Source organism: Rhinolophus ferrumequinum, chromosome 5, assembly GCF_004115265.2.
Source record: "Rhinolophus ferrumequinum isolate MPI-CBG mRhiFer1 chromosome 5, mRhiFer1_v1.p, whole genome shotgun sequence".
NCBI lineage: Eukaryota > Metazoa > Chordata > Mammalia > Chiroptera > Rhinolophidae > Rhinolophus > Rhinolophus ferrumequinum.
In genome coordinates this window covers 82,302,827-82,324,085 of record NC_046288.1, presented here as the reverse complement: position 1 = coordinate 82,324,085, position 21,259 = coordinate 82,302,827, and the positions used below count along the sequence as shown (strand labels likewise).

The following is a 21,259-nucleotide window of genomic DNA, read 5'->3' as shown; positions in this document are numbered from 1 at the left end:
CCCATAAGGCTCACTTCATTCGTGTCCAGGTAGGACGAGGGCCATGTGAGTGACGTGTACAGCATGGCTGGGGGCTGAGAGAAAAGTGGTTCCTGGCCCAACCATCCATTTTGACCAAATAATTCCACAGTTTGAGAGATGATGATCCCAATGGTTACACCTGATCACTTTGTGGGTTGAAAACTACTTTGTAAAGATAATGGATTTCATGGTTAAAACACATACATATTTCAGAAAACTAAAATAAAGGAAACAAGATTCTACAGTGTGGGCATGTGCTTAATATTTCCAAAGAATGTATATTAGATTTGGGTGTTAAAGCCAGTATGGCTGCTTCTGAACTTGTCACTCTCCTGTTGTCTCAGTGAATGTGTTCGGATGACGAGACATGTTTTATAAATAGACTGGATTTGGGTGCTGATCTTAATCAGAAAATAATTAATACCCTGATGGTATCATAAACAGTTTAAACAATTGGAAATATGTAAAGCAACCCATCACATTTCCTGGTTATTCTGAGGAACTTGCTTTCCACTGAGGGTTCACCAGTGCTACCAAACTGAGCTCACAAAGAGAAATTTATTCATAAATATTTCTGCTGCATTTTACCTGACCTGATATTAATATTTCATGAAGGAAAAACAAGGCTTTTACAGTAAAGAGATATTTTTGCTCGCCAACATTTCTCACTTTTTCCTCGAAGATAATGCTTATAAAAAGGCTAGCTTCTGTTTATTTCAAAGTTTAGGAATCACCGTTCTAATAATGACAATGTACCCCAACAGACAGAGGAAATTACTGGAAGCAAACTACAAATTGCTGAAGAGCATATTAAAGTCAGTCGGGAAGGTCCGAGGTATCTGTGCCACTCACACTGGGTCAAGGCTGGATGGTGCTTTTCCTCATTAAAACAGGAAAACAAGAGAAGGACTGAATATAACATACATACAACATACATCTGGTTCTCTCTACACAGTCACATCCAGCAGGTCCAAAATGATGGATGTTATTTGGAGCTGAGGGAGGAAATAATGTGTGTGTATTTGAGGAAGAGGGACAGAGAGAGAGAGAGAGGGAGAAGGGGTGGGGGAGAGAGAGAGAGAAACACGCGTGTGCATGAACTTGGAGTAAACATGTTGGAACCAAGGTTTCTCAGGTGCAGCTATTTATTAATTTGGTCACAATTATACATAATTTTCTTCTGCTTTCGTATCAAAATAAGACAGTTACATTTTGGAGATGCTCACACTTAGAAAAAGGTATATGCTGATTGGATTTCTAATTGCATACACTGGTCAGGGCAATCAGCTAAATGGAATTATATACGACATTTAATTTTATTGGATGTCCAACGAATGGAGGCATTTCAAGTCAAATGGATTTTTATTGTAGTTTTTTTTTTTTTTTTTTTTGAGGAATACAAGAGAGAGATTGCTCTCCTAGTTTTTCTGCTTTTATGTATGGGCATTTTTTTTTTTTTTTTAAAGATTTTGCAACTGTCTTGGTAACAAATAACTTCCCTTAAGTATATCTCAAGGCAAAGTGTGTGTGCATTCACTTTTTATTTTAAATGATTTAAAAAAAACCCTTAATGAACAGATGCAATCTCCAGTTTTGGAATTTATTACTCCTGGTGTGTTTTGTTTTTAAAAGCCATCTCTGTTTCTCTTGCTGAAAAGCTCCCTTCCTTCAGTGGTAAGATTTTTTTCTCTCCCCTTTTGTTCCATTTTGTAGTAAATCATCCCTTTAGCCTCTCCTTTTCTCATTCACTCTTTTTGTTTTCTTATATTCCTTTCTTCCCTCTGCCCTCCCTTCTTTCCTCCTTAATTTTCCTTCTCCTCTTTCCTTTCTTCTTTCTTTCTGCGCTTTTATCAGTCAAGTCATTTTATTGTTCAGATAAAATGAGACTGTAGCAAAAAAATAGCAAGATTATCAAGAGCCTCATTAGATCTTCCTTTCCTTCCTTCCTTCCTTCCTTCCTTCCTTCCTTCCTTCCTTCCTTCCTTCCTTCCTTCCTTCCTTCCTTCCTGTCTTTCTCTTTCCTTATTGAAAGTTTACTTATTGAAAGTAATACTTTCCTTTGGCTCTCCTGAATGATGGCAGAAACACGCTGCTGGGGGTGGGCACTGCCAGGTCATTCCCAGCTGTGATGGATTCTCCACTGTTTGATTAATCCCTTGAGGCAGTACTGAGGGCACATTTGAGGGAAAAGAAAGGTACAGGAAAATACACTGAGATTCAGGGATTGAGATGTGTGTGTGTGAGTGTGTGTGTGTGTGTGTGTGTGTGTGTGTGTGTCAGTGTCAGTACTTACAGGCCTACCTCCCGTGGGCATTTCAAACATCACAGGCCCATTGGTGAAAGCACCGTCATTTTTTAACAGTTATTTGCTGAGCGCCTGCTGTATTCTAGTCATTTTCTGAGGAGCTGTTTCATGAGAAGAACGGTCTCAAAGAAGTTTGAGAGAAACTGAAAATCCAAAGAAGGGGCAAGAAAAGCCAGGTAATCTAACCAAGACTGGAGTAAGAGTAATGTAATTAATGGTAATGATAAGTAGTCATACCATTTACGGAATGCCGGAAGCCTCTGTAGGACATCCTGTTTCATTTAGATTCTATTGTAAGGCAGCAATCCAAATGACTCAGGTTGTTCAATATTAAACAATTCCGTCATTTTGTTCAGTGTGAGTCTTCTTGGACCAAATCTACCCAGTGAACAAATGCACAGTATGAATTCAGATGAGATCATCACCTAATCTGTCACTTCAAGTGCGTTTAGAACTGGACTCCTGAATTGCACTTCCTCCATCTAATTAACTCTTTCTTTGTCCCCTCGTTTACTCAGGATCACTCCCCTAGCAAGACGTGAGGCAGGTCTTTCAGCTCTGGTATGCGGAATTGTACTACTTGAGTCTCAGTATCTCTAGTCTGAAAGATGGGGATACAAGCACCCTCCTTTGAAGACCTAATGAGATCACAGAAGTGAAAGTATGTTGTAAACTCTAAATTGTTATGCAAGTATAGTTCAACAGTAATTAATTATTGAGCAATTTCTATGTGTCAGTACCATGAGGGACACTGAGGATATGAAACTGGCAAGGAAATTGTTGTAAAGGAATTTCTATCGTTTCTCATTAAATCTTAATATTGTCAGAAGATTGGTTTATTTGGGGAATTGTATGATACCACCAAGGCTTTGATAGATGAACGATTAAAATAAACACAAAAATGATGAGATTAGCTTTCTGTAGAAATCTCCTTAAAATAGAATTTCTGTAGGTCCAAATTCTTAAAAAGACAAAAAAGGCCCAAAATCACATGATGGTTTGTTTGAAGGTAAAATAAACTCCTGATAACTGTGCTAACCGTGATTATATAGACACGGACATTTACTTTGCCCTTCATGATTGCTAGACACTATCATATGCAATCTCCACGTACTGCATCTCATTTCTCACCACAAATCTAGAAGGTAGGCGTTGCAATTCCATATTACAAAGGATAGCTGGAGGTTCTGAAAGGTTAAATAACTTGCCTGAAATTATTCTGCTAGAAAGTAGCATTCTGAATTCCAACCCAGGATATCTATTTCTCAAAGACTGGATGGAATGGTGTAGTACAAAGGACTTGGGAACAGAAGTAGGAGTTTGGGGTAAGCAGAGCGTGCAGGTGTTCTCTAGGAATATCCAGAGAGAGTTGGTCAGCAGATCCCTAGACCTGCCCAGAAGTAAAGTGACCTGCTCTGTGAATACCCATAAGTAGTCATGGGGCAGACGCACTTCTGGGTGCCGATCTAGACATCAGACCATCCATAGTTTGGTGATCCAGCTATTGCAAAGACACAGCTCTGACTTGATGTTCACCAAGCTACCTCCTGACAGTTATTTTGTTTGTTGTGTAGATTTGCTTCCTGGAAGGGAACTTACAACCTGAGTCTGTTATACTCTTAACAAATGAACAAAGTCACAGAACATGGATGTATGGACCAGAATGCCAGAGTGAGACAACACCCCTGAGTCCCATCGATTCTGAGTGCCTTGGATGAAATTAGCCTTCCAAATCTGCAAAGCTGAGGACTAAATGTGGGTCCCTAGGGGCTCCACAAAGGCTCAATCAACCCTCTCAAGTTTGAGCTTGGGCTATAAGCCATTTTCATCTTAGTCTCATGATAAATTTAATGAAGAACTCGCCATAATTAAAGACTGTGCCCTCAAACACATGGATATTGAATTTTCATGTTGTGTCTAGACCTTTTGGCTCATCTTAGTTCATATAGCAAACAGCGATGGACAGCGCCATTTAACATGGTGGGATTCCATTTCTCATGCAATGGTGTTTGGGAAACAATGTTTCCATTTGCATCACCAGTGAAATACAAAAGCCAAACTCACATATTTTGGTATTGCTGATGGTATACCAGGGAGTCCTAAAATGCTGGTTAGTTTGAAGGAAAGTGATGCTGTGATTATGACCCTGAATACACCCAGCAGGGACCTGATGGCGTGCTGTGCAAACAGCAGGAAGCTGGGATTCTGGTAGACCTGGGTCTTCTTTCTGTCTTCCCCTCTTATTCACAGTGTGAAATGGACAATGTATGGAGTCTCTCTGACCCTCGGTATCCTCTTCTATAGAGTGAGAATAAGTATACTTACTTAAAATAATGAGAAGCAATGAGTGTTTATTGTTCAGCACATATCTGGCACTCAAATGACAATCTACCAGTCATTGCTATTTGGGGGACATGATTAAGCTTAAGCTGAATAATCGTGATGATGATTCGCACTGTATTCTGTCTACAGCAGTAACAACAACAACAACAACAAGAAAACCCCAAATCCAAAAACCACAAAAATATTTCCATGATGGCTGTTTTCCACAATTTTGTTATTCATGGTTGTTTTTCTTTATTAAGTACTCATATTTGACTGATACAACCTGATATTTCTCAGTCTTATTGATAACTTACTTTGCAAAATCACTGGGAATTTTGGTTCAATCTGTGAAACATCTTAAACCTAATTTAGATTAGACTACTTATCCCTGTTTAATAATTTAACCCCTTTGAACATTCTATCTCTCTCATGCTAGGATAGGTAGTCATAGCCTGGCACAACTCTCCAGAACTCAGGTTTTGGTAGACCTTGGCAATTTCCTGTGATGAAATTGAATATAACTGCTGAATATAACTGGTGAATATAACTGCTCTACGTCGTGGCACTCATAAAGGTCACTTCCAGCTCCAGCTCCCCTACTCACCGTGTGACCTTGGCCACAATAGTGCACAGCTGCTGTTGACCCATTTCCTGAATGTCTCTTGCATGTCAGACACTGTATGTGAATACACACAGTATATTCACTCTCATCCTCATAGCAACCCACAAAATGTATTATTCTACCCAGTTTCAAATTACAGAACACCACTAACTACTAACTGAAGTTCAGAGAGGTTTAAGCCACTTAGCCAAAGACACACTACATTCGTATTCAGATTTGACTGATCTCAAAGCCTCCTCTCTTTCCGTGTCTCCATGCTATCCATCCTCATCAATTCCTCTGAGACTCAGTTTTAACATCTTTTAAGTGACCTGATATTGCTCTGCCAACTTCATTAAGTTGTTAAGATCATTAAATAAGAAAATGTGTCCAAAAGTGCTGTAGATTGTACAAGGCTATGCAACGGTGGTATACGAGTAGAACTATTCTCTAATGAGACTATTAAACTATTCATACGTTTATCTGTATTGATAAGTTCCATGATGATTGTGGCTTGAGTTATGAACAAGACCAGGGCTGATTTTGGGTGAGGAAAGGAAAGCCATGGAGAAAGAGCCTATATTTGCTGAGCACATACAAAGTGTTCAGTGTGTACCATATTTCACTTACTATAAATATATTATCGAGGCTAAATAGTTTTCAACACACATGTTATGCAATCCATTATAAAGATGCAGGGATGGAGAAGCACAGGAGGTAAAGTAACACGCCTGGTCCCGTTGGCAGTCTCTAGATCCTGAACAACTTGGTCAGATACGAAATTTTACAGTCTTTCGAAGACAGCCCCTGGGTCTTGGAAAAGTGAGCTAGAAACAGGGTTTCCTGGTGGTAAGGCCAGAGCTGGGCCGATGGGTCAGAAAACTATAACCTTTGGTTTAAGCCTTGTTCATAGAGTCATCTGAGAAAGCTCTTTGGAGAGAAGAAAGTTCACCATTAAGACGGCTGCCATGAAAGATGACGGCAGGACCAGATTAAGGGATGACCTCTCTGAAGCTGCAAAGGAACACTGGCCATTGTCCCTGCCAGTCAGCGCAGCGGCAAATCATTGTAGTTTTGAATTCTGTTATGACATTAGAGACTGGCCAACCTTGAACATTTACTTGGCCACCCAAGTTCTTTATCTATAAATCAGGGAAAACAGTACCTGACTCTCAAGGTTGGGGGTAGGGAATTCAGTGAGTTTAATACATAGTGACTGGCTGGCAAGAGACAGAGTTATAAATGCTAGTCACCCTTCCTGCTTCTCTAGGGCCCATTTTAACTGAAGTTTCTCAGAGGATTTCTGAAGCTGTGTCGTTTCTGATAGGACTCCAATTAGTCCGACCTACCGTTGTCTTCCTGATTTTAGAAATAACGATTCCCTGTGGTTTGAGTGGCCCCCTGGAAGTCCAAACAAGCACCACCATTGAGGGGCTGTGCCACAATACGGACAAAAAGGATATCAGATTAGTAACAGTAACACAAAATAATAAAATCAGGATAAATAAAGTTCTACATCACTATCTTTTAAAGAAGAGCTACTTTGATGACACTCATTTTTTTCTCTCTATCTCACTCTAGTTTATTATTTGTTTGATCTCTCCAAGAAGAACCTGGCAGAAATGTCTCCTGGCACCCTTAGAGGTGAACATTTCACCCCAACTTTGCTGTCACTTGAGTTTCTTGTTCCTGTGAGTGGCAGTACGGTCTGCATGATTCTAAAGTCTCACCAAAGCAGAAAGAAAACCATTTCCATTTAGAAAATTAAACAAATATACAGAGGATGCCAAAAAAATATGTATACATGTTTTAAGAAAGGCAAAAACGGTATTAAAATTGTAATACTCAATATATACCGACAACACAAGGTGAATGCAAGTCATGTGTGTACATTGTTTTGGCACCTCCCGCATATACACAGGGGCTCCAGGAGTTAACTTCTACTCTCCGTGACCTACTTTGAATTGGGGCTGCTGTTCTAGGGGGCTGTCCTAACGAGGTAAGACAAGAAAGCCAGCAACTGGCCTGGCCTTCGGATTCTTGTAGCAAACGGTCAGGGAGTCCCAGCTCCAAGAAGAGAAGATTGGAAACATTTAGTCTTTTAATGTTTTATAGGTAGGTATCTGAGGCTTTCTTCCAGCAGAACGAAGGGATCTGTGAAAAATGAGTTATGAGAGCTGGCTTGTTAAGTGCTGTTCGATGCTGTATAGGAGGTTCAGCATCCCACGTGAGAAAGACCCCTTTTTGTTTGCTGTCAGCTCTTTCCTAATGATCATTTACGACCGTGAGATGACCACTCAGGTGGAGCTGGCCACCTTAGTTTACCTGAACAGTGTGGGGAGCGTGAAAAGCCCCGTGCTGAGCTGTCGGTCTCCTGCGTGGGGACTGGTGGTGGCATCACGAATTCCAGGAGCTGCTAATCCGTAAGGCAGTGGGTTGAATTCTTCTTAATGCTAAGCAGTGTCCTTCAGCAGAAAGCTCCTCCCAGGTCTGTTTTAGGTTTGGTTTCCTGTGAATTGCAGCCACAGACCTAGGGTGGTGTGATCGTGTACGTGTGGGACTTCCTCTTCTCTAGTTGCAATGCAATACATGAAGCTGTAGGAGGCTCAGGGCTCCCAGTCACAGGGTGTCCTTAAAGACACTCGGTGTCAGTAGGTGGCACTTCCCACTTTCCAGAGCACAGTAACAGATTGCCAAGCAACATTTCAACATCAAAGATAAGTTTTGCTAGACTCATTTCATGTGCACACTGAACACTAATTCTCTTGTGACTGGATGTTGCCAGTGGCTTCCTGAGACGGCCCAAAACACATGGACCACATCCTTCAGGTGTGATGGAGAGAACATGGGGACTGGATTGAGAATGCCTAGCTCTTATTCCTGCCGTATTCATGATTAGTTACATGGTCTTGGCAACTTTCAGTTTATTTTTCAACTCATTGTCGTGTGGATGACTGAGGGATAATAATACTTATACATTAGATGAAGTCCAAGAAATGAACAAAATCATGTAAATAAAGACCCGCAGAATGTTTTGGGTGTGTATGAGGTAGTCAGTGGATTTTAACTTCTCTCCGCCTTAACCCTGGTTCATTTAAGCTGGCTGCAAGTCCTTGCAAGTGCTGTCTGTCCTCTTCTGGTCCTCGCCACTTGCCACTCTAGTTTTATATAAGTCGATGTGGAATTCCGTAATCAACCTGCACATCACTTAAAATAAATTCAAAGGCACAAGTTGATATTTTCTTGGGTAAATAACTCTGGTTTTGACTTAACATACACTCCAGATGTAACACTAAGGTGGCACTGAAGCCGGGAGACATTCAAGTAATTCACCCACTTCAGCAATTAGCTTTTGCTTCGTTAGGGGCTTCAAATGATAACCATTTCACTTAGTTCACTGTTGTGTGGTTCACTTGGCCGGGTCCTTTGGTCTGGACCTGTATGAATGTCCTGGGACTGCCATAACAAAGTTCCGCAGAATGGGTGGCCCACACAACAGAGATCTGTTGTCTCACAGTCTGGAGGCCGCAAGTCTGAATCGAGCTGTTGGCAGAGCTGGCACCTTCTGAGGGCTGGGAGGAAGGGATCTCTTCCATGTCCTACTTCTCCTTGGCTTATAGATGATGGTCTTCATCTTCACATGACATTCTCCCTGTGTCTGTGCCCACATTTCCCCCTCTTTTAAGGAGACCAGTCACATGGGATAACGGCCTGCCCTAAGGACCTCATTTTAAATTGCTCACTTCTTTGAAGACCCTATCTCCAAGTAAGGTCCCATTTTTGGGCACTGGACGTTTAGGCGGATGGTGATGGTAGGGTGCAATTCAATCCATAATAGGACCTGATCGCCTGGTCTTTGCTGGTGGGTTGGCAGGCAGCTGAATGATCTAGGATTGTCACATTCATGTTGATGTGGGCAGGAAGTCAGCCAGGTGCCTCGTCGGTTCTCCGCCACATGGCTTTTCATCATCCAGCCTCATGCACACGATGAGCTTGGGGCTCCAGACCCAGCAGGAGAGGAACAGCCCCAATGCATAAGCCTTTCCCAAATCTCTGGTTGCATCCTCTTTGCTGTGGTCTCATTAGCCAAAGCAAAGCACATAACCAAGTCCGGAGTGAATGCTGGAGAAGATCACTCAAGGGGGGCACAGGAAATGGAATTCCTGTGGGTTTTACTGGCAAATGGTCTCGTACCCATGTTGGCATCTAGTTAGTGGCTGGACTGCCATGGGAACCCAGGTCTCATCATACGACAATCCCTGCATTTTACCAAAGAAGAATTAAAGACAGTTTGGTCTCGTGAGAATGTTGTTAACAGTGTCGGTGATGTTTATAGATTTCTTGAAATCATTTACTCAGTCAGCCATTATCCACTGAATGTTTATTATGTACCAAACACTTTATTAGGTGCTGAAAGACACACCTAATCCTTGTCCTCGTGGAGCTTACCATCTAGAGGAGAGAATAAATGAATGGATTTCACAAATATCTACAAAACTATGATTTGTGGTAAATACAATGAACAGGACCTGATCAGACATTCATTCATTCATCAAACAGTTATTGGCCTCCTCTGCCTGCCATTTGACAGGATCTAATTAGATTTGGGGGTACGGAGGTGAAATAGAAAAATCTCGTCCTGCCATGATGGAGCGTAGAATCTAATGAAGGAGAGAGACACTGAATAGGAAACGGTGACTGGACGCTGCATACTCTGAAATGGAAGTGAAGAGGCCCCCAAAAGGCAGACATGTGCTACTCTGGGGACCCAGGAAAGACTTCCCTAGGGAGAGAGTGACATTAAAGCTGAGGCCTTTATCCTGAGTTGGAATTTGTTAGAACAAAAGCGGAGAAGGACGGAGAGGGAGGGGGACAGCAGGGAGGAAGGAAGGGAGGAAATAGGGAGGGAGGAGGCAGGACTAAAGATCGTGTCAGGGAGAACATTCAAGGCCAGAGGAATTACGTGTCCAAGGCCAGAGGAATTACGTGCCTGGGTACGAGAGACAGAAAAGCTCAGTGGAGCGAAAGGTGGCTGGAATGTGGAGCGAACAAGGGAGAAGAACATGGCACAGAAGCATCCAGAGTGACAGGCTACAGTGTCCCTCAGTCTGAGCCACAGTCCCATTCGATGTCTCCCCCTTCCTTACTGTCTGTCCTGCACTTCACAATCTGAGAAGTCCCTCACATTAATCTTCCATTTGGGTGACAATTCATTTTGTGTTCATTGCTTCCTGAGTTCTTATCTCTTGTCCTTTACACTCCATCCCTCACCGGCATGGTTTATTGGTCCATGAATCCTGAGTCACACTAGGGGTCACTGGGGCAATCTGAGGAGTTTGGGTTTTGATAGCCAGGTCAAAATTACCCAGCTGTATCACTGAGAAGCTACCTGGCTTTGGGCAAAGAACTTGACCATTCTGAGTCTCATACATAAAATGGGAATGAGAATAATTACTTGGAGGGGTGACTGTGAGAATTAAATTACTTATTTCCTGCAAAATGTCTGGTACCGTGCCTGGCATCTAAGTCACCAGCTCCTTTGGTTTTCCCCGGGGCCCTCTCCCATGCCACTGAAGCATAATATGGGGCCACCAGAAACACTAATTGATGGCCAGTGATCCACCACGTGTGTGAATGAAGGGTGAGCAATGGGGGCAGCGCTGCCCTTGGGTCTGGATAGGACTTTTCTGGGTCAACGCTTGCCACAGTGAGCGAGTTTGTTAAGTTTTCACTTTCTGGCTGGTCCAGTCAGGGGATGGACCCCCTGGGTAGGTTGTGTGGAAGAATGACAGGAAAAACAACAACAACAACAAAAACTGAGAAAAAAACAAAAAGCAGGACTTTTAAGGCCCAGTTGTGTTGAAGGACGATGATCACGGCCCTGGGGGGCTGTTGCAGGCCCTGCCGGGAGGCAGAACCACGCATGAGGCTGTCGGCTTTGTGTTCCACTGGCTGCCTGTAAATCCCCGGCTTCGCTAAGTGCATACGTTTCAGCAAGTTCGTATCTAACTTCACTGATTCTCTCATTTCTCACCTTTACAAAGGAATGTGACACTACTAATCTCTTAGCATTTTTTCAGTGCATGAGATGATACAATTATCTGGCAAATACAGGGAGGTAAGAAAATGTGGGCATAACTACATGTCGATAACCAGCCTAGAACCCATTTAAAGAGGTCTTTACGCTTTCAACTTCTATGAATTTACTGCACGTGAGGAGAAACTTGAAATTTTTATCTATACTTTCAAAATTATTTTCTTACTTTTAAACTTTTTAGTTTGGAATAATTATAGACTCAATAGCAAATTGTCAAAATAGTGTATTTATACGGAGGTCCCGGGGAGTACCCAACCATCACCCAGTTTCCCCAAGAGAAACTGATTTCTTAGGAATAAACATTCTATGCAGACGCAGATTTAATTCTTAATTCGTGTCCTCTTTCTAAAGCCAAGAAAATGTGTTGGAGGGGGAAATAAAAAAATGGCAAAGCCTGACCTAACTTTATCTCTTTCCTGCTATTTTTGCCCTTCTCTCGATTTTCTTGTACAATTTTTTGAACATAACAAATTTAGGTGATAAAAAAAAAATTGGTGGTCTTAGGAAGCATCGTGATACGGTGTGGTGTTTGGTTTCATCCTTTCAGCAGGTGGTGACTGTCAAGTTCAGGTTCCCATCACACAGCTGGTCTTGAGATGCTGAGAAGACTTGGGGGTGCAACATTCAATTTACACATACTTGCACCCCCAAAACACAAGAATCTGTTCATCATCACAGTAGGTGTGTGGTTTGTTTTATAAATTCCTAGTTGGGGGAACTATCTCCTACAATGGATCAAAATCCATGTATTTTTTTTTTTTTTACAAATTATATGAGCGCTGAACTCCTGTGTGGAAATCTGGGATAATTAGCACGGGCATTTCTGATTTATTATAGTTTAGCACCTGTTTCTAGCAGTGCCGTGGGCAGGTTGACTCCAGGCCCATGAGAGGGGCTCACCTCACACTAATTGCCTTTCCTTTCTCATCTCATATCCTGTCTCCTTCAGGAAGCATGTTAGGAGCTCCCCCAATTAGCTGCGGGCTCTCTTCACATCACACTGGCACTTTTGGAAGCAGAATCTTGGCATGAGCTTAAGCTGTGTCCTCTGCTGGACTTCAGATGTGCTCCGTTCCAACTGGGTTTGTGCTACCAGTTGGACAAATTCATGACTGCTAGAAGGAGCTTTCTGGGGGAAAATCTCACATATAAACATCGTTGACTTTCAAACCCGTCTGGTTACATTTGGGGAATGATAGCAGGTGGGATTGTTTCCACAGAAGTCCATTCTCTCCAGGAAGGAGCTTCAGGTGTCCCCATTTCCTGGCCTGACCACGCTAAGAATCCTACAGAAAGGCAGACCTCAGTATAGGTAAATCCAGGACTCAGTGTAAATGCTCACAGGTCAGAGGTCAAGGGTCATTCTGAGCATGACATGGTTCCTGATTTTGGATTTATGTCCCAGTGGAGTTTTGTTGCATCTATACTAAGTCCTTTGGGAACCACAGAGGTGGAGGTGGTAGGTAAGTGCAGAGAGGGCTTTTCCCTAAAACCTCTGCTCAGTGTCCTCAGACTCCTTTAATTCTTTGTTGACGGAAATGAGAGGTGGTTTGCCAACGAACAAACATCCATTAAATACAAGTTCATTGCTTAGCTCACACTCCCCCTAACCCCCAGAAGGGACCCAGGGGGCTAACACTAAGATCTCTGTGTACACTAGACGTTGTTCTAGGCACTTTGCAGAAACACACAATTTAATCATCCAAACAGTGTTTTCATATTGGTATCACTATTACATTACCCATGTGAAAAACCAGAGTCTCATGTCACCAAGTTCCTCCCACACGAGTGATAGATTCATTTGTCACCACTGTTTCCACGTGTCTCCTCCCAGCTTTGTCCCTGTGACAGCTCTAGAACACTAGTGGCTCTGTCCTATGGAGGTTTCGGGAACAGGTAATGGCAGAACCTGCTGCATCGGGTGAAATGTCCATGAGAAAGAAATACATAAGGGAAAGTGCAGGCAATGAAAAAGTGATGCAGGATAATGGGACAGACAGCGGCCTGGGACGTATGTGGTGGGAGCGGCATTTCTATATATAAGGTGATCTGGGGCTAAGTCTCAGCAGAGGTGACGTTTTATCTGATGCCTCAGTGATGGAAAGGACCAAACCTGGTGTAGGTCTGGAAGGAAGAGTTCTGAGTAGAGGTAACTCCGTAAGAGGGTTCTGTGAAAGGGATGAGCTTTGGGGATATATATGCCTTAATAAATTATAAATTCCTTGAAGGTGGCTGTAGCTGTTTTTCATCTTGGAATCTATCGCAGTACCAAGAACCCATCGTGCAACACTCAACCATAGGTGAACTGAATTGGCTGTAGCCTAAACCTCTGGTTTTCAAATGAGGGAGTGGAATCCCACAGAGGTGAAGTGACCGACCACTGTGGTGAGTTAGGGCAAGAACCAAGACAATGGCCCAAGTTCCAGACTCTTAGCCAGATCTCCTTTCACACCCGCACGGTTATGCCTCCAATTCTGCATTTCAATGGCAGCCATAGTTAGCCATTTATCTTGAGCAGAACCTTGTTTAGACAAATCTAGCCAGAAATGTGACATCATCTCCACACACACAAATCTGTTATCGGTTGTTTGCCCAACACTTTCCCCCGAGGTTAAAAACACTGTAGTGTTTTTAAACCATGTGGGCAAAATCACTCCCTCTCCATGCAGGGACTGACTCATTGCCAGGGTTGCTAAATTGGCAGGGCAAAGGGCCCCATGCCATCTGTCCTCGCATTGGTTGAATTTAGGTCTTGAAGTGAGGATCAGATTAAGAAAAAAGAAAACTTTCAGAGAGCTGAGCATTTTTTTCATGGAAAAAAAAAAGAAAAAAGAAAACAGCATGAACACGGCTAAGGAGTCCTTGATTAGCAAACGGTCTGTGGGGTAGATAGTGGGACGACTCAGAACCGATGATGAAAGGGAGGAACATTAATACCTAAAATGGAATTGGGATTTGGCTTTTAACCCCTCTCTTTCATTCTCTCTCTGTGTCTCTTTCTCTTTGTAATCTTTTCTTTTCTAGGAGGAAGGAGAAAGAAACCAAACTTACCAAACTTACTTTATTCTCTTTAAGGCAAATAGACATAATGATAACTGTGTAAGTGGAGTAACTTAACAATTTTCAGACTCTTTCCCCGAATTTTGTTTTTCTTCATTCACTCTTACTTAGTCTATAACGCACCAACCCCTCGGCATAATTTTTGAGACTCAAAGAAGTCAAGTTTCAGGCCTTGCCTGGATCCACAGCTGGTAAATCATTGAACAAGAATAAAGTCGAATCTTTAGAAGAACAAAGTCGAAGCCTGCCCTAGCCAGTAGTTTTTCTGTCCTTAAAATGCTCAGGCCCTGGGACTCAGACTGGAATGACACACTGACTCTGGGTCCCTCTCTTGCTGGCAGAAGATCTTGGGACTTTTCTTACCCTTCCTAATGATCTATCTATGTGTCTGTCTATCTATCTATTTATCCATGCATCTATCAATCATCTATCTATCATATATTTATCTCTGGAGAACCCTAACTAATGCACTCATGTAAACAAATTTGCATTGCAATGGGGATTAGTGAAGAAACAGGTTTGGCGAAGAGAAGATGTCTAGTTGTGGAATTCAAGGGATGAGATGGAGGCAAGGGTGCTGGCTTTGGGGTTAAGGAAAGTGAGAATTACAATAACGATTAAATGAGATGGTCTATGTGGTACCTCCAACATCGTACATATTCAGTAAATGCTATAAGATTGATAGGACCCTGAAGGTCACTGTGGTTAAAAGAGATTTCTAGTATGTGGAGCCTAAAAAGGAATCCAAGCTGTCTAACTCCAAAGCCAAATATAAGTCCATTGTGACTTTACGGAGGCCCTGGAATTATCTATTATTGTGCACGAGAGACTTAGGTGGGTTTTTATTACACATTCAAAGTGTTTCACAGTCTCCAAAAATGTAGCACGTGTACCTCACTCAGACCTCAGAACCTGACTTGTGATGAAGGGACTATTTTTAATTTTACAAGTAGAGAAGCTGGAGGCTTAGAGAAGGGGAGGAAGTTGTTAATGCAGCTTGAAGGCAGTGGTCATGCTGGAGGACAGACGTCCTGACTCGAAGCCATGAACTTCGTCCCTACTTCAGTGCAGTTGCCTCTTAACGGAGTCTAGGTTCTTACGGGAGCTGGTAAAACAACAAGCATTGGTGGGGAAAATGATCTACAAATTATCTCTATGTCTTTCCTACAGTAAAAGAAACACAGTTTTGTATAAACAATGGCAAATAGGAATATGCAAATGCCATCGCAGAATGGATACAATGATGCATATACATAATTACACAGAGGTTTGTATGTAGAAATTAAATCCTTCAACTGTTTTACTGCTTAAAACACTTCAGCAAAGTGGGATGTTTTCAACTTGCTGGAAAAGGGTGATCATCTCCTGTGTCGATAAAAGGTTTTATCAGCTCTAACCTATGCCTAGTCAAAATTCCTCTGAGCCCTCAAATCATTCTTTCATTTCTTCTACAAAGATGTCCGTGGGGCTATCACCACCCAATTTCCTTGGCCATGAGTAAGACATATTTGTTTTATTTCTTGGTCAATACTTGGACGAGGAAATGCGTAAAACCATGCCAGAGCTTTTGCAAGCCGACATTCTCTATTTCAGGGTTGGTTGCATCGATTCGATTGCCTGTGGATATAAACCGAAATTTTCTCCTTAAAACGACTCCCTCCCTTGCCTCTCTCCTAAGCAGTATGGTTGAATATCCTACATTAAACGTGTGTGTCCTGGTCCCTCTGTACCAGGTTGTGAGTGTGAGAACACAGCTGAAAACCGGCATTGTTTTTTTTTTGCCACTACGGAAAACCTTCACTGAAGTTCAGGTCCTTGCCATGTTCTGTGCTAAACGCTGGAAAGACAAATAAAACCCAGTCCCTGTTCTCATGGAACTTGCTATGTGGTGAGAGACTGATAAACAGAGAAGTTGTTTGGTGAGTGGCAAATTGAGAGATACATGTAAGCGTTTGGGAATGAATTTGGTGACGTGCAGGAGTTGATCGTAATAAAAATCCACCTAGCGCTTGCCCTGGGGACCGTCATAAGAGCTTCACATACATTAATTAGCTCATTTGGTCCTTACAATAGCTCTGCAAGGTAGGTTACTATCATTCCTGTTTCATAGATGGGGGAAACTGAGGCATGGAAAGGTGAGTTGCATGAGGTCACCCTGCAGGAACGTGACCTGAGATTTGAATCCAGGTAGACTGGCTCTAGTCCCTACACTAAGCTGCCCTACCCCGTCCAGCTGGTGCTCGGAGGGATGGGGAATGGTTAACCCCCCCTCAGAGGAAGTGTCATCTGGACCCTATCCAGTCCAGAGAATGATTAAATTAAAGAGAGAAAATGATCCATTAGATTTAGAATCCACTTCAAGGATGAGAGGTGGCATGTGTTTTGTGGGATTATTCGATACGAGTCCAAATGTTTATGGTTTGTGATCTCGTGCGTTTCCGCTTTGAACCAATAGTCACAGGCATTAACAACCCCACGAGCCCGTGTCACAAGTGGCTACTTTCATTTCATTAAGTGTTTCAATAATCATTGATTGAGCACCTAATATGTGCCCAACGTTGTTGGGTCAACAGGTGGGGGACACACGTAGAGCTGAACATGGAGTGAACAAAACAGACAAAGACTGGAAAGAGACACACGTACAGACGTGTTTGGTTAACGTCTAAGCGCTGTTTGCTTGTGTCCCCTGCTGTGTGTGCCCATGTTCTTGCCGTAAAGCCATTTGCTTTCTGGAATTCTGCATTTCTTAGTAGAATTGGTTGAGAGAGACACAAAGACTACCTGGTTCCCCATTTTAGACTTTAAGTTCCAGGTGACCAGAGTCCTGTCCAGGTCCACACGTCATTGTGTCCTAAGCACCCGCACGTGAACACATAGAGAATAATTAGTACAATCAGGAAGTGCAATGAAGAAATAGTACAATATTCTCTGAGAACATAGAGCAGGGGATCTTTTTTTTAAAATGTGAGAGTGGCCAGAAAAAAACAAAACACCAAAACTCTCTGAGGAAGTAAGAGCTTCAATAAGACTTGTAGGAAGAGTCGGGAGGTAACTAGAGGAGAAGAGGGTGAGAACATTCTGGGGGTTTTGGGGTGAGATCCCCAGTGAACAGACTTATTTGCGTCCCATCTTTCTCATATCAGTGGCTTCCTTTAAGCTTCTGCAGAATGCCATTTCAGGAAATCGTGTTTCTGTTGTATAAAATGACTCATGTAAAGGAGCTATTTTGTTGTTATTGCCACTAAAAATAAATTCAGAATAAAATAACTTGGAATCATTTTTATTTTCATTCTTGATTTTTTTATATGGAATGATAGAACTGCAAGTTTAATTTTTTTTAGGTCATTTTAAAAGTGAATTTTGTCTTGCTGGCCGATGTCAGCTCCCTACCCTGAGCCCTTGTGGAGATGGGGCTACCTCCCCCCACTCCACCTTCACCAACCATATGCAGGAGGAGGTCCATGCCCACCCTCCAGGTTGGGCAGGGTGGAGCTGCTAGGGTAGCATGTTGCTCCTGGTTCTAGGATATGACATTTCTGTCCAGGCCAGCTGGTTCAGGAGGAGCATCTGTCCCCACAGGGTTGAGTCTCCCTGTGCCTGATCTTCCAGGCACGCTGCTTCTTGGCTGTGCAGCTGGGGGAGAATTAACTCTGAAGCTCAGAGCCCTGCACAGGGAAAAACATGACACAACAATCTCAAGTGTCTGGTAAAATGCCTGGCACACAGTAGGTTTGCAGTACATATAAATCAAAGCAGACTGGTTGGTTCCTGTGGGCTTTGTCTCTTACCTTTCCTAAATTCAGCCCTAAACCTTTCCATTTGGATTTGAGACCCCTAGTCCCATGAAGAACAGAGGGAACTTCTAGGAAACTCATCCAGATGGAAGTGGGGCATCTATGGACATGGTTCTGGGGTCAGAAAGCAGAACATCCTACATCAGACGGTAGTATTTGCCACGAAGATTTGTGCTTGGACATGAGTCCATTGGGGGCTGGATGAGAGGCTTAGGGTGGAGGGGCTGGACTCCCGTGGATGGTAGACATGATGGAACAACATCCTCCTTGGGTGCATCAGGACTCCAGTGCCTCAGTGGGACCAGTGTAATTGCAGAGAGGCCAAGGTGGTTTGCCCCGTGCAGGGAGTGGGTGCAAGAGAAGTGCATTCGTGGAACAAAGAAGGCCAAGTGGCCTTTGGAGGAGGCGTCAGTAAGGGTAGAAGAGAGTAACAAGACCAAGTGTGGGCCTCGTCATCATCATTTATATAGACGCTGAGGAGAAAACTCCCTGGGAACCACCAGTGGTAACCAGGTGGTGGAAGGAACGGAGTCTGGAGGCTGACGTTCCTTTTACAGTAAGTGGAGGTGAAGAGTGAAGAAAATACACAGTGACACTGTTAGGGCCCTTTGTCCTTCCCCAGGTGGTGTGACCTTGGGAAATAGTAGTTACACGGAGACCCTGTCTTACTTTTCTATTTGCTGCTGTAACAAATGACCAGAAAATTAGTGGCTACACAACACAATGTTTTATCTTCCAGTCCTGTAGGTTAGAAGTCCAAAATGGGTTGCACTGGGCTGAAATTCAGGTGTGGACAGGACTGTGTTTGCTATTGGAGACTCTTGGGGAAATCCTTTTCCTTGCGTTTCCAGCTTCTGGAAACTGCCCACGTTCCTTGGCTCATGACCCCTTCCTCCATCTTTAAATCCAGCAGCATCGGGACAAGTCCTTTTCATGTTGCATCACGCTGGCCTCCCTTTTCCTGTTTAAGGACCCTTGTGATGGCACTGGGCCCATCCAGATACTCTCCCTTTTGTAACGTCAACTGTTTAGCCACCTCTATCCCACGTGCAACCTTAATCCTCCCGTGCCACATAACACAACACACTTGTAGGGCTCCAGGAACTGGGACATAAACAGCTTGGGGGCTGTTTCTCTGCCTTTCATAGGCAGAGCTGCACAAAACCAAATGTGCTGTTTGATTGCCCCTCACTGGGTGAGGGGCACAAGGAAAGTATAAGGCACCGGACCAGTTTTAGAAGCTAGGGTCTCGGGTTTCAGCATCGCTGTTCATGAGCTGAATGATCTGATGAAATATTTTATTTGATGGTTCCCTGTTTCTTCACCTGTGGATCAGCAGCACTGTCTGGAGACAGAGCAAGGAAGGGAAGAGAAGGAAGCAACAACAGATGCATCTGTGTTATTGTCTTGCTTTGTTCTCTAGCTGGGGTAACACCCTTGCATGTTTACAAAGATATTCTAGACATTACCTCCAAAAGGGAAGAAAGTGGAAGGCAGGTATGGAGGAAAGCCCACCTGTCTCTGAATGTCAGAGTTCCAGGCCAGGCGTCTCTTTGGGCAAGCCACCCCTTTCTGCTGCTCAGTTGGACCCTCTATGGAAAGAGTCATGTAGGGTCTGAACTCCTGGACCTCCAGTGTCCTCCCCAGGGCTGTGCTTCTATTACTGTGAATTTAAGGCTAAAGGGATCCATTTGGGGGAACACTTAGGGACAGTCTCAGGATTTGTTTCTGTGTTGAGCTAATTCTACACAGAAGTTCTCAGTCAAGGGCCACATGCCAGGGCTCCCTGGCGCATGAGCAGAGATGCCCACCTAAACACTAGGGTTTCACAGGCCAAGGGACAGACTTCATTTCGATCCCTCCTGCGACAACTCTGAAACTATCCAGAGTCTGATAGCTGTGGGGACAAGAGGGGGAAAAGAGAATATGTATCATTTGTGAGCATCTACTATGGATGCCACGGGCCGTACCCTTCATTTTCCTCATATGGTCCCTCCTCCAAATCCTTAAATGTATGAGGTCTGACAGTTCAGTTCACGAACTTGTTGCAACGATGTCACTAAACTGTTTTTGATGTCAGAGGGATTATTCATTATGAATTTGTACCAACTGGACAAACAGTTAACCAAGTTTACTATTTGGAAGTGCTGAAAAGGCTGCGTGAAAAACTTAAATGACCTCAACTTTTCGCCAACAATTCATGGCTGTTGCATCCCGACAATGCACCAGCTCACACGGCACTGTCTGTGAGAGAGTTTGTAGCCAGTAAACAAATAACTGTACTGGAACACCCTCCCTACTCACCTGATCTGATCCCCAATGACTTCTTTCTTTACCCAAAGATAAAGGAAATATTGAAAGGAAGACATTTGGATGACATTCAGGACATCAAGCATAATACGGTAACAGCTCTGATGGCATTCCAGAAAGAGTTCCACAATTGCTTTGAAGGGTGGACTAGGTGCTGGTGTCGGTGCATAGCTTCCCAAGGGGAGTATTTCGAAGGTGACCATAATGATATTCAGCAATGAGGTATGTAGCACGTTTTCTAGGATGAGTTCACGAACTTAATTGTCTGACCTCGTATCCAGGAGGGGTTTTCTTATCACTTTTGTACAAGTAACGAAAGTGAAGCCCATGTGATCCAGTTGGCCATTGACCAGGCCAAGGCACCATGTGTCTCCTTTCCCTACATGAGGTCTCTGAGCTACCTCTTGTAGAGCTGGGGATCATAGGCTTCCTTAGGACACAACTATGGTTCATTCATTCATTCATTCATTCATTCATTCATGGGATAAGGGAGTAAATAAGACCTGGATCCCACCCTCAAGCATCTCATAGCATAGAGGCAGAGAAGCGATGACAGCACAACAGTTTATGATGGAAGAAAGTGCAGGCATGTTCAGACCAAGGAAGTCACCTGGGCCAAATTGGAGCAGGTTAGAAGTTTTCCAGGGAGAAAATGACACTTGTGCTGAAGGCAATGTAGGCCTTCACTGGATCAAGATGGGACTCAGGGTTCCCAGGCATTGGAGCAGAGGTGAGAGGCACTTTCA

General features: G+C 43.3%; 1 protein-coding gene across 2 annotated transcripts in view; it reads right to left on the bottom strand.

The window, feature by feature from the left end:
- Positions 1-21,259, bottom strand: part of CLNK (cytokine dependent hematopoietic cell linker) — a 157,686-nt gene that overhangs the window by 119,351 nt on the left and 17,076 nt on the right. The window contains exon 1 of one of the 2 annotated variants that reach the window (XM_033105434.1): positions 7,578-7,733. The exons of the other annotated variant lie outside the window; for it this stretch is intronic. The gene's annotated coding sequence lies outside the window, so the exon portion shown is untranslated. Of the gene's footprint in view, positions 1-7,577; positions 7,734-21,259 lie in introns of those variants that run through there. 2 annotated transcript variants of the gene reach the window in all.